This window comes from Ruditapes philippinarum, unplaced genomic scaffold, assembly GCF_026571515.1.
Source record: "Ruditapes philippinarum isolate M1 unplaced genomic scaffold, ASM2657151v2 ctg22343_1_1_1_1, whole genome shotgun sequence".
NCBI lineage: Eukaryota > Metazoa > Mollusca > Bivalvia > Venerida > Veneridae > Ruditapes > Ruditapes philippinarum.
The window spans coordinates 1-11476 of NW_026855055.1; the positions used below are offsets into that span (position 1 = coordinate 1).

General features: G+C 33.7%; 1 non-coding gene across 1 annotated transcript; it reads right to left on the reverse strand.

Annotated features, from left to right (window-relative positions):
- Positions 1-10765: 10765 nt before the first annotated feature.
- Positions 10766-10837, reverse strand: Trnah-gug (transfer RNA histidin (anticodon GUG)). Its single transcript has one exon. It is a non-coding gene; the product is annotated as a tRNA-His (tRNA).
- Positions 10838-11476: the final 639 nt, after the last annotated feature.

An 11476-nucleotide genomic window follows, 5' to 3' on the forward strand; every position in this document is an offset into this window, starting at 1 on the left:
AAAAAAAAAAGCAAAGTTCAATAATTTAAAAAAATAAAGTTCGCGGATACTGAAAAAAGACGTGGAATAGTCTAAGTATGTGCTACCGACTCATTTCCGTCGGTTTTCATGTTTGTATTATCCGTAGTTTTCTTTAGGCTGTTAGGCTGCCAGGCTGCTAGGCTGCCAGGCTGCTAGGCTGCTAACTTCAAATTTCGAAGCGTCAGAATGAAAAAAATATGTTACGATAAAGTTCAACATCTTAAAAAATAAAGATCACGATATTGAAAAAGGCGTGGAATGATCTAAAGAAGTGCTACTAATGTATTTCAGACGGTTTTCATGTATGTACTATTCTTAGTTTTCTTTAGGCTGCTAGGCTGCCAGGCTGCTAGGCTGCTAGGCTGCAAACTTCAGGCTGCCAGGCTGCTAGGCTGCTAGGCTGCCAACTTCAGGCTGCTAGGCTGCTAGGCTGCCAACTTCACGAACATATTTATAGATATAAATGTAAACAGTACATTATTTATATACTTATTATAATGGTTGTAAAAACCGTAAGTACAAAATATCAACCTCAGTGTCTATTCTAGGAGGGGCGATGGGGGGATTCACCCCTATTTTTGAGAATTCACCCCTATTTTTTGAGAGGAAGGGGGAAAATTTTACATAGACAAAGAAGGAAAAAGATCAACAAATGTAATAAATTCTCACTTTTCGATAAAAATGCCCCCTGTTTTTCCAATCCTAGAATAGACACTGCAACCTGTTGACATTAGTTCAGATTTGTCTATAATTGTATATCCATGGGCAATTTTAAATTCATTATTGATTGTTAGACCTATTTTTAATAATAATTTTACCGAAAGAGGCGTTATTTTCCTTTGGATGTCAAATATATATACATTGTTATACATTATGTTTTGGTTTACATCTAAAATCACTTTGTAGAACTTGTAACTTTCAATTCGTTAAGAGTCTGATTAATTGGCACAATACGTCAAAGATTTCATTTGGCATGCTTTTGTTAAAACTGTCAGTAACTTTTGAATCGTTAAATTAAAAAAAAAAACAAACAAAAAACGATGACAATTTCATTTTATTTTGTTTAAGAAATAATATATCCCAAACTGTGATTTTATTGCTCAATAACTTACTGTTTGGAGTTCGGATGTGGGGAAGTGTATCACGAGGGCGTAGCCCGAGTGATATAATGATGCGCATCCGAATGACAAAAAGTGATGTTATCAAGCAATAAAATCACCGATTTGGATATATTATTTCGATTCTAACACGACATCAACAAAATAAATGAATTTATATTTTTTTCTCTCTTGACGATGTCAAATAAACTAATAAAAACAATGAGACAACTCATACTTATCTAGAGCACTGTTAAATTATTGTAAGACAATTCAAAATTTTACCGTCAGGAGTTTTAGCCCCGTCCTCGTCATCTTCATCATGCCTCTTACTGCTCCTGATGTCCTCAAACTCCTGAAAGTAGTCCCGTAAATCTCCGGGAGATTGTGCACGAGCCATCTTCTTACATCGCTACATTACAATCTGTAAATAAGCATTATATATTTTATTTATGCTGCAAGATATATAACAAGAGGGCCATGATGGCCCTGAGGTCGCTCACCTGTATATAGGCCCCCCATCCCCCCCCACCAATGTTGCAGGGCCAATTTAACCAAAGGGCTTTTATTTGCACAAACTTGGTAGACACCCATAAGAAGATGTTTCATGCTAAACATCTAAGCTCTAGCTCATTGGGCTTTTTAAAAGAAGATTTTTTTTAAGTTTTTACTATACACATATAGTTAAAACCATGACACCCCTGGGGCCAGGCCAGTTTTGACCCCAGGGCTTTTATTTGAACAAACTTTGTAGACACTTACTAGAAGATGTTTCATGCTTAATATCTAAACTCTAGCTATTTGAGTTTTTTCAAAGAAGATTTTAAGTTTTTGCTATACACATATAAAGAAAATCAATGACCCCCGGGGCGGAGCCAATTTTGACCCCAGGTCTTTTATTTAAACAAACTTTGTAGACACTCACTAAAAGATGTTTCATGCTTAATATCTTAACTCTAGCTATTTGGGTTTTTTCAAAGAAGATTTTTTAAGTTTTTGCTATACACATATAAGGAAAATCAATGACCCCCGGGGCATGGCCATTTTGACCCCAGGGCTTTTATTTGAACAAACTTGGTAGACACCTATTAGAACATGTTTGATGCTAAATATCTTAGCCATAGCTCGTTGAGTTCTTTAAAAGAAGATTTTTTAAGTTTTTACTATATGCATATAGGGAAAATCAATGACCCCCCGGGGCGGGGCCAATTTTGACCCCAGGGCTTTTATTTGAACAAACTTGGTAGACACTTATTAGAACATGTTTCATGCTAAATATCTTAGCTCTAACTCTTTTGGTTCTTTTAAAGAAGATTTTTTAAGTTTTTACTATATGCATATAGGGAAAATCAATGACCCCCTGGGGCTGTGCCAATTTTGACCCCAGGGCTTTTATTTGAACAAACTTGGTAGACACCTATTAGAACATGTTTGATGCTCAATATCTTAGCCATAGCTCTTTGAGTTCTTTAAAAGAAGATTTTTTAAGTTTTTACTATATGCATATAGGGAAAATCAATGACCCCCCCGGGGCGGGGCCAATTTTGACCCCAGGGCTTTTATTTGAACAAACTTGGTAGACACCCATTAGAACATGTTTCATGCTAAATATCTTAGCTCCAGCTCTTTGGGTTCTTTAAAAGAAGATTTTTTAAGTTTTTACTATATGCATATTGGGAAAATCAATGACCCCCCCGGGCGGGGCCAATTTTGACCCCAGGGCTTTTATTTGAACAAACTTGGTAGACACTCACTAGAAGATGTTTCATGCCAAATATCTAAGCTCTAGCTCTTATGGTTTTTTAAAAGAAGATATTTAAAGTTTTTTCTTTCGGTTGCCATGGCAACCAGAGTTCTGCATGGAATTAAATTCTTTGAACAATTTTTAAAGGTGACCACCAAAGGAACATTCCTGTGAAGTTTGGATGAAATTGGCTTAGTGGTTTATGAGGAGATGTCATTTAAAGAAAAAGTTTACGGACGACGGACGGACGACGGACGGACGGACGGACGGACGCCGGACGAAAAGCGATCACAAAAGCTCACCCTGTCACTTTGTGACAGGTGAGCTAAAAATAGTTGCATTAAAAATAGATGCATTGGACTGACATCTTCTTCGTTTATTTCTCTTTTTTTCAGCCAGGTTTTAGGTCACACAGACCATTCGATGGTTATATTTCTTACTTACTACATTAGCCACTGTCACCTTTGCTATAAAATGGCGGTTGAAAACCCTCAAGTTTGCTGGGTTGTCTGAGAATTTAAGGATAAATTTAAATTTAAATTAAATGTTTAAGTATACAATCTGGAAATGCAAACAGCTAATACAGTGACTCAATGTGAATGATATGTTTGATTTAATTTTAATCATATCTAATCTTCTTATGATGATAAAACAAATCTTTATTTTTATAAAAATAAAGTATTGTAACATAACTATATGAAAATAACATTTTGATAAAGTTAATCAACTGTATAAACTGTGGAACTTAATACCCAAGATATGGATCTGTTGATCTATCATTCTAATGCATGAAAGTCCTGTATTTTACAGCCGAATAAAGGCTGTTTCCCCTAGCCCAAAATAGGTTTATTTTCCCCTAATAATGCTATTATTTTCCCCTAAAATGCCCTGTGCACATTCTTCACTCTAACAGCAGCTGACTTATATCAGCTAGAAGACAGAAAGCTGTCCCTATACATAGCCTCTGCTATGTACCATGCATGTTAAATTGAACTGAAATTGAAAATTTTATAGAATGTGTGGGTAAATTCCATACTCATTTTTGGAATTTGATGTTCCCCTTTTTTTATTTATCATGCTATATTTTCCCCTTCAGAAAGCCAAAGGTTGGTTTGAAAATTGTAAAAAAAAATCACTGGAAAAATGAACAGCAGAATACACATACATAATAAAGAAGAAGAAAACATGGCATAAACCAATAGATTCTATGACCAATTGCACTGTTGTTACATGTTTTTTAAATCTTTGCCCTGCATGCGGCAACTGAATCTACTCATGTAACCAGTGCAGACCAAGACCAACTGGCAAATCCTTGCCTGCACTGATCTAGCTATTTGGTCAGTACATATTTTGAAATTTTCCCGAAAAATGTTGAATCTTTTATGTTCAAAGTGAAAGTCTCATGGACAAGTCAATATTCAGTAGAGTAGTGGTTAATTTACAGTGCAACACAAGAGGTAAAGCTGAAGCAAAGTTTGCCACCTGAACCACTAAGCTGCTGCAGTACTGAACAGGAGAGATTTTAAAACTCAATGTAAAACATATATTTTTTTTATTCGAAAAATATTACATTAACTTTCATTTTGGAGACAAATTGCACCACATTTTTTTTCTCCAAATTTTAAGTTGGTTATTGTTGTTACAGTCCCACAGAGGTATGTTTGAAAAAGCCATAATTTGTGACATTGATACACTACATATAACAAATACTATACACTGTTAAGTGTTATATTCAGTTTCACTCAATCTTTTCTTTACTAATTGTCAAAACCTACTTCATGTGTTATAAACATTCATAATAATCTATTTTCATGACACTTAATTATAGTAAAGATGTCATATAGTCTGTTTTGAATACAAGCAAATAGATGTTTTTTTTTCTAACTTTTAAATTATGAAACAGATGCAAAATACTTTTAATAGGCTGATATGCTGTTTCCAAATTTCCAAGACTGATTAAAAGTAATTTTCTTATATTTTATAAGCACTGGCTGTTGAAAAATAAATGTCATTTGGAGTATTACTGTAGTTTAAAATTTGTACCAAAATTTATTTCATTTGCCAGCGCACATGTTGCCATTATAATCTGACAGGACTTAATGTATGATTTGAACCTTTCAACCATTATAATTACATTTTAACTACAAAATTGCATTCAATATCTAATTAGAAATATATTTCATTTAAATTTAGATCAGTCATAATGATACTGACAAAGACTGCTTAACATAAATAATGCATTATAAATAAATCTTCAAGGAGTGTACAATTTGTAAATATTAAAGCACATGTCTGTTGTTGTTGTTGCATTAATAACTCACCTGTTACCTTTGAGCAAAATTTAATATTGTTGCTTATTGTCAAATTATCCACCTTTATTTATGCTTAAAGAATCACTGTCATCATTTGAATAATTGAAAATATGACAACATTTTTAACTTCCTGTTTAATGCTAAATAGAAGCCAAAGAGCAATATGCCTGTATTTGGCCTATGTTAAGACTTGCAAGAGTCTCATAGGATATTTATATTGATCGAATAAACACTAAACTTCCAATTAGCAACTAATTACATGTAGATAGATAATGATCAATATATGTATGGAGACTATATGATAGCTATTTGGATATATATTGCGTTTCAGCTAATATATTAACTAAGCATTGTGTAGTTTTGTAAAGCCAAACAATACCCATGATTGAATTCAATATTATTAAACAATTTACATGAAAGAGAAGTTTTTAAATAAATCCATATAGATATCTTCTTAAATGTATCTTAACTAAGATTAAACCTTTATCACTGTTTATGTTTATAGAAAAAACTCTTTATACATTGTATACCCTTTCAATCAGTGCACATTTGAAAAGAAGATTAAATTTATTCTATGGGAAATAAGGGGGGGGGGGGGGAAGAAGAAAAAAACTGAACATTGTCAATGTTTGTTGAACTTCAATAAAACCATATTAAACAGTTGAACAGCTACTTTAATCTGGTGGAAATATTTAATATTTATATGATATTGCCATTTTTTAATGCAATAATAAATTAACAAACCTTTTCAAAATGTTTAAATCCATTACAGTACTCCTCACTGCATTTATCTGTTCATAAACGTTTTATCTAAATATAAAAGCTAAATATTCACTGATATTTACCCCACCCGAAAATAACTCGGTTGACACAGGCAGTAACTTAATCTCGGTTAGATTACACGGTTTTACAATCTTCAAATAATTAGTTGGACATAAACAAACAAAAGAATTTACCGCATGTGACAAACACGGTATTGTTTACATTTGACAGCACGCGGGAAATTAACCGTTGAAAGCCCTTGCTTCAGCAGCAGATTTTCATTTTCGTAAACATTGTGTTGGCCACACTTTTAAATCAAATCTACATTTCAGCAGTTTTACGCCCAAACAGGGAAATTTTAAATCATGTAAATTAAGTAAAGTAGTTGACAAGATAAGTAACGCTTCACAACTCGCATTACATGTAGTTTTTACACTGTTTACCTACAAAATACACCTTTACCTGTCATTCGTGACTCTCAGGTAAGTAATTCCTATGCGCATGCGTGACAGAACTGTTCTGTTCCGGTTATAGCCAGAGGCGTAGTCTTCGGATAAAACAGAATTGTCTATTATTGAAACTGAAAGAATGCTACCTACACCAAGCATTCTTTAATAAGAGTTCAAGAACTCGAAATGTGTGCATAAAATTGTGTGAACACTAATTTACTGATAAGAACAGAATTATATCTAATTATCCTACAGGAAAAATGCCGCATTGTACAAATTTAGATACTAGTGGCATTAATTAATTTGACCTAAAATGTGTTAAAGCTTAATTGTTATTTATGCAATAAAATATCCATATATTAAAAAAACCTTCTTTTCTGTTATATTGTTTTAGTCTATAACAATATAACAATTTTTTTTTTTTTTTTTTTTTTTAATATATGGTTATTTTATTGCATAAATAACAAGGTTTAACACATTTTAGCACTAGCACCATTGGCATTTAAAGTCAAAAAATATATTGACGTGCCAAAGCTTGATTCTGAGATATTTTCGTTCTGGGGCAGAATCTCGAGGCGAGATATTGCCCAGACACGAAAATAGCACAATATCTCGTCGCGCAGTACAATTAGTTGGACTACATTGGCATTATATATTATCATTGGCGTCCGCGCCGAAGCGCGGCGCCTTTTATGTAATGAAATCAGATTTTGTGAAAGGGCGACAGCAACTTCTCGAGCCTTTTATAGTTGTTCATAATAAAAGCCGATCATTCCGATCGGTATGAGGGTGCTTGATTATTAATTAGTCGCGATTTGTACAATGAATAGCGAACTGGAGAATTTCGCAATGCAAACATTTTCAAATTAGAATCTAAATAACCTTTTCCGTCAATAAATCGCGCTCTTCAGGGTATTTCTATTTATCATTTTGTAGTACACAGTGGATTATTATGGTATGTTATTCCGAAAGCTGTAAATAGAATGATGAGTTGATGACCTAAATATTCCGAAAATCTATTTATAGATGGATGTACTCCTGTCGGTAAATCCCGGTCTCTCCTGGTCTATTTTGACGACCGGCGAATAGTACCACACGTTTATTGTCCGGTCTCTCCCGGTTTTGGAGTAGATGTTTGATATCGTTACAGAACAGAACAAATATTTTTACAGATAAACACGGATTTATTAATATAAATCCGTGAGATAAATAAGCTTTTTTTCAAAATGAATGTTTGTCACTTAGTTTGGTTACAATAATTAAGAAACACAGATCAACTCTCAAAATTATTGATTATTATTATAGATAAACATACAATTCGAAAAAAAAAAAACCAACAACACACATCGCATGTTTTATTTTATCTATATGAGATAAAAACAATAAATATGTACAATAATTGAGAAAAAATGTACATTTTTATGGCATTAATATGACACTATCAACTTTGAAACATTTTATTTAATTTGTTATTCGTGTTTAGTAAAGATGCCGAGGAATTGTTCAAAGTTGCAAATCAGATTTTATGAATTATTCAATTGATTGATAATTTAAGAAATGGTAAAGAAAAATACAAATGTACATGTACTCGTATATGGTTTAAGAATAAACAATATTATATATTGAAAGATTAACCATAATTAACTGACTTTCTGCAGTTAAGTTTTGACTTATAATCGTCGGTCATTATGACAATTGAATTCTTAAAATAATAGTAAACGTAAAAATTCAGTATTAAAATAGTGCATAAAACACAAAAAAGAAAAGCAAACAATATTCATAAAATCTGTATTTTTTTTATTAAAAAAGATATTACAATTAGTGTATAATAAACATTTATGCTCAACATGATCAACATGGTAATATAACAAGTGTCTTATTGTTACTAAGTGTGAACAGATACCTTAAGAGGGGGTCTTCGCTAATAGCGATAACATAAAAAGGGACAATTACACAAGTGTGGTGTTGATCATGCGTTACTCAAATGGATTATAAATGATTGTATACATGTATATCCGTTGCTATTAATAATCACGATCATAAAGAAATAACAAGTAATATTCTAATTTCTAGCATGCCAATCAAATTTATAAATAATGAACAATATGTCTTTCGTTCCGTCGTTCATAAGTGATATACAATTCTGGTAAAAACCAATGAACCATTGAACAGTTTATCAACATATATCTACTAGTTCATCTGCACCTGATGCATTTCTTGCTTGGACGCCCTTTGATGCTTTGCATCAATGCTTTTCTTGTATTACAATGTATTACGAGCATGTTCCCCGTTTACATTTTAATTCATATCCATGAAGCATGGAGCAAGCTGGGAAGACGTCTTCTGGTGTCCACATCAGCTTCTGCACGCAGACTAATCTATTCAAGATTGCACAGCTTGTCATTTTATTGATAGAGCTACACCTAGATCTATATGAATATATGTGGAGGAAACAGTCTGACTCTGTAGTGCATAGGTTATTACTTAATGGCGCCAAAATTAATTACCGGGAAATAACCTATGTCCAACCAAACTCCTGTGCAGTGGTCATCCTTACTTCGCAACACGATGATGTCCAACTTCTGGACGACGCGCGCAGGGCCATTCTTGACCATTTACATTCCGGAGATCAACATACTAATTATAAATGGAAAAACTGTGTTATAATTAAATGTTACAGAACATATTCATATTGAGGGGAACTCGATCCCAGCCTGTTCGTTTAAATGATTAAAGATATACTATGCTCAAATTAGATGTAAAAATATTGACGAATATATATATATATTAAATATTTTAACGAACGTACTAGTCAACTTTGCTTGACCTGTAATAGGGAATGCAGCTTCCCATGCATAGTTCATTAAATCTTTTATTTAATTAAATTAGACATATAATTCAGTACGAATATTATATAGATTTCAGTAAATTTCCGAGATTGAAATATTAGAGTTCTAGGGAATACGAGTTATGGGGGGAGGGTACATGACTCGGGGTTAGGATCGAAGTTCAGATTTCTAATAGGTATAAGATATGGATGGTTAAACTTGCAGCTTGCGAATGAATGTTAAGAAATGCTTGGAGCTTGCCTGCGGCTTTCTAAGAAAAAACCAATCAAGTTTATTAAGGCCTGTGTGACACTACTTTGGAAATAATAAGTATCACAAACATGTGAAGTCGTAGCTTTTTGTATCTTTCAACTTTCGTTGATTAGATTCGCTGCAAAAGGCGTCATTAATTGAGCCGCGTCACGACAAAACCAACATAGTGGGTTTGCGACCAGCATGGCCGGCCCGGATCCAGACCAGCCTGCACATCCGCACAGTCTGATCAGGATCAATGCTATTCGCTATCAGTTTCTCTACTTGTAATAGAGTTGGTAAGCAAACAGCATGGATCCTGATCAGACTGCGCGGATGCGCAGGCTGATCTGGATCCATGCTGGTCGTAAACGCGCAATGTTGGTTTTGTCGTGACTCGGCTCAATTATTGTTGAACAGTAGTAACTGCAGTTACGGTCTTTCAAAAGATACATCTAGGCTAATATTTTGACTTGCCTGTTTTGGGTATTGATATATCTCAAGGTGCTTTACATTTTACCTTCGAACTCGCGACCTCCCGCTTGAAAGCGAAAGTAACAACGCCCCCAAAAAATCGGTGGTGTTGGAATTTTACCCTATGGATCATTGTGTGTGTGTTGGGGTTTTTGACACGACGGGACTGGAAATATTTTTTCGATATTTGTGTAGTCTGGACCGCACAAAAATAAAGTTTCAATTTAATTTTGAGTATATTTCTTTGTTATCTTTTGCAAAGTTTTCCATTTTAAAATGCTCCATTTGACATTTATAATATTTTCAAACTTTAATGTTTTTTATGCTTTCGAAAGTTGAGTTCCTTTATCCTCGCCCTAGTTCCAAATTTTTAGTACTTTGATACGGAAATTCCTTAAACTCTTTGAACCTGCTTTTATCCATCCGGCGGGGTAACGGTGAAAGGTCAGCAGCATCTTATCTTGTCTCATACTAGTATTTTATTAGTAATAGACAGAAAGGGGAAAAATATACATGATGTACATTATTTGTTTTACACAAATTAATATCTCTAACATACCATTGCTGATCCATTTTCCTACACATTTAGATGCATGTATAATTTCGTGAAATTCTCAAGGTGGTGTTGGAATCAAACCTTCGGATCACGGCGGTACGCACTTTCAAATACACCAGAACACAGTTCATCTGGGCAGGCTGTCAAGAAGTTTACCAAGTATAAGGGCATTCACTTTCGCAAGGAATTGATAACTTCTGTACATGCTAGTGCAGAGGTTAATGAATGATCGTGGAAACTATTTCATGATCAATCACAAAGAAAGTGACCTGCCCCGTCCGGGAATCGAACCCGGGTCGCCCGATTCACAGTCCAACGCTCTTCCAATTGAGCTAACCGGACGGTCGTTCTTACAGTGAAGTAGATGTGTTATCAGCAGCAAGTCAATGCAAATTATTCCAGTTTCAGTTTTAATTAAACCAAGGCATGTAATTAATATGCAACTGGTGATATGTTTAGAAACAAACGGACACAAATTAACATATATCACATAAAAGAATACAATTATGACTACCTCAATAAACGAAAATAGATCATCTTGTTCAGTTTCAACTACTGAATTTTAGTGGAATGTTTTATCACAACTATTCATTAATCTGTCAAGTTTTGAAATATTGGAATGATTATAAAAACTGGAAGTCTAATGTCATTTAAGTGCGAGCATTCAAAAGGTAAGTGACATTCATCACCAATAGCGTGCTGCGGACATAAGGAACAGAATCTATTATTATGATCAATGGTCAAATATCTGCCCTTTTCATCAATGGGTAAGGGCCTAGTACTAAATTTACATAAATATTTGCCTATGCCAGATGTAACTACATATAGATATTTTTCTAAAGAAAGAGTATTTATATATATTTTAAACATATATATATATATGTACGATACAATAAGTACTTAGAAGATGTATCAGTAGTACTATGCCAATCTTGTAAAATTTGATCATGTAGTCTAAGCTTCACAATACTTTTAATGTTA